A 7,598-nucleotide genomic window follows, 5' to 3' on the forward strand; every position below is an offset into this window, starting at 1 on the left:
AGATTTGATCTGTGGCTTCTGCTGATTTGGTTAATCTCAGCTAGGGTAATAATGGCATCAATGTCTCGGGACTGGAGAGGGTGGAAATTAGCCAGTATTGCTCTCCTGATCAGCCCTCCATAAAAGTGTTTCCATGTGCACATCTTTAAGATTCGGCTGAGTTCAGCTTTGTTGACCGTGGTCAGATAACCTGTTGACATTCTGTATCAGATCAGAGGTGAAACTGTACCCAATATGACTTTGCCTTCAGTGGCGAGGGACACCAGATGGCCTAGGAAAACTCCCTGCATATGCTGTAGGGAAATTCATGGATTTTGTTTATGCATGTTTTATTTTCATATCACAGTGCAGCTATGAGTGTGACGAGGGGTGGTCTTTATTTACTGGAACACTGAAATTTGTATTAACGAGTCATGCTTAACTGTCCAAAATGAATGGTGCTGCTAGTTCACTAGTTCCTTTTTGTTCATTATTTCTCATCATAGTGATTATTTTTGCAATAATAGGTTACACTCATTTGCTGTAATTAATTACATTTTGGTTAGCGAGATAGGCAAGCTGTAGGAAATGGAAAACATTAGCCTGGCACAAAGATGGAAATAGAGAGCAATTTGTCCAGCAGAAAAATGGCAAGGACAGCCAAGGTGCTGCTCGTTCATTCCATGCCGGTAGTGGTGAGCAGTGTGACAGAATTGTTACTGGGTCCCCAAGAGCCAGCTGCAGTGGATGATGAGACAGTGAAGTGAAAGCCAATTATCCTGGAGAGAACTGCATGGGTGTGAGGTATGGCTAAAGGCTGAACATTCACATTGGTTTCACCAGCTTCTTCAAAGTTTTTTTTAAGTCATGGCAGTGGCCTACAGCTATGGTTACCTCATGAAGGTTTGTGTATTAATTCATCTAGAATATTTAGATTAAGTAAAGGCCATGACTCTATCCAACATGCCATTCCACACGTTGAAAATAGCTGCAGTGGTCACACTTTGTTTTCCTCCTACAAGAGGTTCATTTTCTTCTCAATGGTGCACATCCAGTATTATCCAATCAACTAAATGCCTGATGCATAACAAAAGGGGAGCAAAACATTTTAAATGCACTATCCCATGAAAAACCAATTTGGAAATTAGGAGAGAATGGCTGTTTCATAAGAACATAAGAAATAGGAGCAGGAGTAGGCCAATCGGCCCCTCGAGCCAGCTCCGCCATGGCTGATCTGATCCTAACCGCCAATCTACTATCACAGAACCATCTCCTGAATCTAACAGAATTAGACACACGAAATAGGAGCAGGATCAGGCTACATGGCCCCTGGGCCTGCTCCGCTACCCACAGGGCCATGACCGATCCGAACCTAGACTCATGTCCAAATTCCTGCCCGCTCCCCATAACCCTTAATTCCCTTCTAGGAAACTGTCTATTTCTGTTTTAAATTTATGTAATGATGTAGCTTCTACAGCTTTTTGGGGCAGCATATTCCATGGACCTACCACCCTCTGAGTGAAGTAGTTCCTCCTCATCTCAGCTTTGAAAGAGCAGCCCCTTATTCTAAGACTATGCCCCCTAGTTCTAGTTTCACCCATCATCGGGAACATCTTCCCCGCATCCACCCGATCCAACCCCTTCACAATCTTATATGTTTCAATAAGATCGCCTCTCATTCTTCTGAACTCCAATGAGTAGAGTCCCAATCTACTCAACCTCTCTTCATATGTCCATCCCCTCATCCCCGGGATTAACCGAGTGAACCTTCTTTGTACTGACTCGAGAGCAAGTATGTCCTTTCTTAAGTATGGACACCAAAACTGTACGCAGTATTCCAGGTGCGGTCTCACCAATACCTTGTACAACTGAAGCAATACCTCCCTATTTTTATATTCTAGCCCCCTAGCAATGAAAGCCAACATTCCATTGGCCTTCTTAATCACTTGCTGCACCTGCATACTAACCTTTTGAGTTTCGTGCACCAGGACCCCCAGATCCCTTTGTACTTCAGTACTTTCCAGTTTCTTGCCATTAAGATAATAACTTGCTCTATGATTTTTCCTGCCAAAGTGCATAACCTCACACTTTCCAGTATTGTATTCCATCTGCCAAATCTCTGCCCACTTACTTAGCCTGTCGATGTCCCCTTGCAGGTTTTTTATGTCCTCCTCACACTACTTTCCCTCCCATCTTAGTATCATCTGCAAACTTTGATATGTTACACTCGGTCCCCTCCTCCAAATCGTTAATATAGATTGTAAAGAGTTGGGGACCCAGCACTGACGCCTGCGGAACACCACTAGTTACTGATTGCCAGTCTGAGAATGAACCATTTATCCCAACTCTCTGCCTTCTGTTAGATAGCCAATCCTCTATCCATGCCAGAATATTACCCCCAATCCCGTGATTTTTTATCTTAAGCAATAATCTTTTGTGTGGCACCTTGTCAAATGCCTTTTGGAAGTCTAAATACACTATGTCCACTGGTTCCCCTTTAGCCACCCTATATGTTACTTCCTCAAAGAACTCCAGCAAATTTGTCAAACATGACTTCCCCTTCATGAAACCATGCTGACTTTGTCCTATTAAATTATGATTATCCAAATGTCCTGTTACTGTCTCCTTAATAATGGACTCCAAAATTTTACCTACCACAGATGTTAGGCTAACCGGTCTATAGTTTCCAGCCTTCTGTCTACTAACCTTTTTAAATAAGGGTGTTACATTAGCAGTTTTCCAGTCTGCCGGGACCTTTGCCGAGTCCAGGGAGTTTTGGAAAATTATTACCAATGCATCCACATCCCTACCGTCACTTCCCTCAAGACCCTAGGATGTAAGCCATCAGGTCCAGGTGATTTATCCGCCTTGAGTCCCATTATTTTACCGAGTACCACTTCCTTAGTGATTTTGATCGTGTTTAGCTCCTCCCCCCCCCTTAGCCCCCTGTTTGTCCAGTGTTGGGATATTCTTAATGTCTTCTACTGTAAAGACTGATATAAAATATTCATTCAGTGTTTTTGCCATCTCCATATTTCCCACCATTAATTTCCCAGTCTCATCCTCTAAAGGACCAACATTTACTTCAGCCACCCTTTTTCTTTTTATATAACTATAAAAACTCTTACTATCTGTTTTTATATTTTTAGCTCATTTACCTTCATAATCTATCTTCCCTTTCTTAATCAATCTTTTTGTTATTTTTTGCTGTCTTTTAAAGTTTTCCCAATCCTCTATCCTCCCACTAGATTTGGCTACCTTATATGCCCTTGTTTTTAGTCTAATACTATCCTTAATTTCTTTACTTAGCCACGGATGGCTGTCTTTTCTCTTACACCCTTTTCTTCTCAGTGGAATATATATTTTTTGGAAGTTGTAAAATAACTCTTTAAATGTACACCACTGATCATGTATCGTCTTACCCTTTAATCTATTTTCCCAATCCACTCTACTCAATTCCGCTCTCATACCTTCATAGTCTCCTTTATTCAAGCTTAGCACGCTTGTTTGAGATCCAACCTTCTCACCCTCTAATTGAATATGGAATTCAACCATGTTATGGTCACTCATTCCAAGGGGATCCTTTACTAGGACATTTTTAATTAATCCTGTCTCCTTACACAGGACCAGATCTAAGGTTGCTTGCCCCATGGTCGGTTCAGTTACATACTGCTCAAGAAACCCATCCCTAATGCATGCGATGAACTCATCCTCAAGGCAGCCCTGCCCAATTTGATTTGTCCATTTAATATGATAGTTAAAATCCCCCATAATTATAGATGTTCCCCTATTACAAGCCTCAACTATTTCCTGATTGATACTCTGTCGAACAGAGTTGCCACTGTTTGGAGGCCTATAGACTACGCCCACTAGTGTTTTTTTCCCCTTATTATTCCTTACCTCCACCCAAACTGTTTCATTATCCTGATCTTTTGACCCAATATCATTTCTCTGTATTACAGTGATTCCTTCCTTTATTAACATAGCCACCCCACCTCCCCTTCCTGCCTGTCCTTCCTGATCGTTAAATAACCTGGTATGTTTAATTCCCAGGCATTGTCACCCTGCAGCCATGTTTCTGTAATGGCCACAAGATCATACCCATATGTAGTTATTTGTGCCGTTAACTCGTCTATTTTGTTACGAATGCTACGTGCATTCAGATAGAGACCTTTCAAAGATGTTTTGTGACACTTAGTTCCTGCTTTTACCCTTTTTATTACTTTACCTTTTACTCCATACCTTCTGACACGCTCTGGTTTTTAATTTCCCCACTGCTACCTAAGTCTATGACCTTCTCTGTTGTCATTTTTATTATTTGCTCTCTAGGAACCTCCCCCCCACTAGTTAGTTTAAAGCCCTCTCTACAGCCCTAGTTATATGATCCGCCAGGACTCTAGTCCCAGCACTGGCCAAGTGAAGGCCGTCCCAATGGAACAGCTCCCTCCTGCCCCAGTACTGGTGCCAGTGTCCCAGGAAGCAAAACCCATTTCTCCCACACCAGTCTTTGAGCCACGCATTTAACTCTCTAATTTTATTTGTCCTAGCCAAATTCGCTCGTGGCTCAGGTAATAATAGAGATTATTACCCTTGTGGTTCTGCTTTTTAATTTGGCCCCTAGCTGCTCAAACTCCCTCAGCAGAACCTCCTTCCTTGTCCTATCTATGTTGTTGGTACCAACATGGACCACGACAACTGGATCCTCCCCCTCCCACGCCCCAAGTTTCTCTCCAGTCCAGAGGAGATGTCCTTAACCCTGGCACCGGGCAGGCAACACAGCCTTCGGGACTCTTGCTCTCGGCTGCAAAGAACTCTATCTATCCCCCTAACGATACTATCCCCTACCACTACAACATTTCTTTTAACTCCCCCCCCCCCCCCCCCCCCCCCCCCCAACTTGAATGGCCCCCCGCTCCATGGTGCTGTGGCCGGGTTGCTCATCCTCCCCACAGTCCCTGTTCCCATCCTCACGGAGTAAGAGCCTCGAACCTGTTGGACAAGTGCAAGGGCTGCGGCTCCTCCAACCCTACCTCCTGGATCCCTGTACCTGCCTCACTTCTAGTCACACCATCCTGACCCTGGCCACGGACTACATCTGAATTAATTAATCTAACTGGTGTGAATACCTCGTGATACACAGTCCAGGTAACACTCCCCCTCCCTGATGTGTCTCAGTGTTTGAAGCTCGGACTCCAGCTCTTCAACACGGAGCCGGAATTCCTCGAGCAGCCAACACTTACTGCAAATCTTGCCCCATCAAAATAGACCAAACCAAGGCACATTCAATAAACCAAATACTTTAGAACATAGTTCTATTCTGTTTTGTGTATATTTTTTAAGATTTGCAATTGTACAAATATTTTAAAATTCAGAAATCTACAATACAGTAATGAGAATTTCAAAACTAGTGATGGTTGATGGGGTGGGTGGGGTGCTTGGGTTGACGTGCGCTGCTTGTGCTTGGCTTCTGCTTGCTCACGGCGAAGAGACTCTAGGTGTTTGGCGCCTTCCCGGCTGCTTCTCCACTTTTTGCGGTCTTGGGCTAGGGATCCCCAGGTGTCAGTGGGGGTGTTGCACTTTTTCAAGGAGGCTTTGAGGGTGTCCTTGAAGCGTTTCCTCTGCCCACCTGGGGCTCTCTTGCTGTGTCAGAGCTCCGAGTAGAGCGCTTGTTTTGGACGTCTCGTATCGGGCATGCGGACGATGTGACTCGTCCATCGGAGCTGATTGAGCGTGGTCAAAGCTTTGATGCTGGGGATGTTGGCCTGAGCAAGAATACTGTTGTTGGTGCGCCTATTGGCAGGATCTTGCGGAGGAGGCATTGGTGGTACCCCTCCAGTGCAGTGGAAAGACTACACCCACAGTCAAGCCCACACTTCCTGTGAACTGATATATAGCATTACACATGAAGTAATGAGAGACAGCATTGCCCACATGAACAGTAAACCCATTGTGCTACTGATAAGCTCACTGAACATAGAGCAAACTGCTCATACACTCCTGGTCTCTTTGCCTGATGGACAAATAAGTCACAAAACTTGGACTATTAGTCAGGAATATTATTAAATAAAATTAAACAAGCATGAGTAAATGCCAGATTTCATTCATCTACAATAGCTTACAGAATCTCTTTCAAACCAATAAAAGTTAGGAACACTTTAGCAGTTTCCTGCAGTGCTTGACAACTTGTGCCCCTGATGAAACACATACACACGAGAATGGCAACCCTTTCATTTGCCTCTGCCTAAGCAGCAGTACAGTGAAAAAGGGAACTAGTAATCTGGGGAAAGTGCTAACCAGACAGCTTCCAGTTACAGAGCTGTAAATCAAAATTAAATGGTGTTCTTAGAACCTGTTTCCAGTCCTTCATTCATTTCTAGAGCCAAGCAGACCTGTGCGCCTGATAACAAGGACTGCCTGTTGAGAGAGCTATCAGAGTTGGTGGCCCTTCAAAACCTTGGTACTATAGTACATGAAATAGATTGTAAATCTGGGATGATCAGAGTCCTGGTGGTCCGCTCAGGCAGAGCAGTATCCAAATTTTTATGTCATTATGATGCTTGTCCAGCTACAAAATCCTGTAAAGAAATATTAAAATGCAGTCTTTTATGATTTGAAATCAACCTGCCACATAGAGGATGCAGCTAAGAATTTGGATAATTTAGATGAGCAGATGAAATTTAATATTAACACATGCAAAGTGCTGCATATTGGACTACATGAGTACAAAATAAATGCAAGTTCCCACAACCAGTAATGAGATTTAGCATAGGAAGATTCAGGAAGAAGCCTGGGAGTAATAATGAACTTGTCCTTGAAAAAAGCTGAGAAAATGCTGAGATATGTAGCCCCAACAGTGGAATACGAATCTGCTGAGGCTGTACAGTCCACATTTGGACTGCAGTGTTCCATTCTGATTGCCACACTACAAAAGGGATGTGGCAGCACCAGAGATGGACACCAAGAATAAGTCAATGTGATGGGGTAATGACTGTTGAGGAAAGGTTAAAGAGCTCAAAAACTACAACCTAGGGAGTAGAATATTAAGGGGAATCTCACTGAACTTAAATATGTCAGATGGCTTAAATAAGGTAAATCCCGAATATTATTTTTAAATAAGTCAGGATATTAGTACCATATTTTATACCACAAGTAAAAGTAGATACATTTTTATATAATTTTAATAATTAAAAATTTCAGTACAGCATTTTGCTTTAAGTGTGTTATGTGCCAAATTCTGGACAAGCTGTTTTAAAAAAGAAACTACAATGTAGTAAGATGCCACTAGAGGGCAATGATAAAACAAGTTTACAAAAAAAATCAAGCTGTGTGATTTTATTTGTAATTACTCAAAAACACAAAACATTTTTGTAAACAGTAATTTGATTAAATATCTTAATGATGCTGATAAAAATTAAGTTAAAAATTCACTTTCAAATTTTTAGGAACACATTCAAACTTGTATATAAAGCTGCGTATCATGTGCAAGCATGCCAATAGGTTAATCAATACAGAAAATTGAGAAACACCATTAAGTGTGGAAAAATGCATTTAGCTTTTCTGTAAAACTGCATTAAAAAAACTAATTAGGGAATCTATATTTTTTAAATAAGCTTGACTCA

This window comes from Somniosus microcephalus, chromosome 12 (genome assembly GCF_052327205.1).
Source record: "Somniosus microcephalus isolate GS21.2 chromosome 12, FLI_Smic_1.0, whole genome shotgun sequence".
Taxonomy (NCBI): domain Eukaryota; kingdom Metazoa; phylum Chordata; class Chondrichthyes; order Squaliformes; family Somniosidae; genus Somniosus; species Somniosus microcephalus.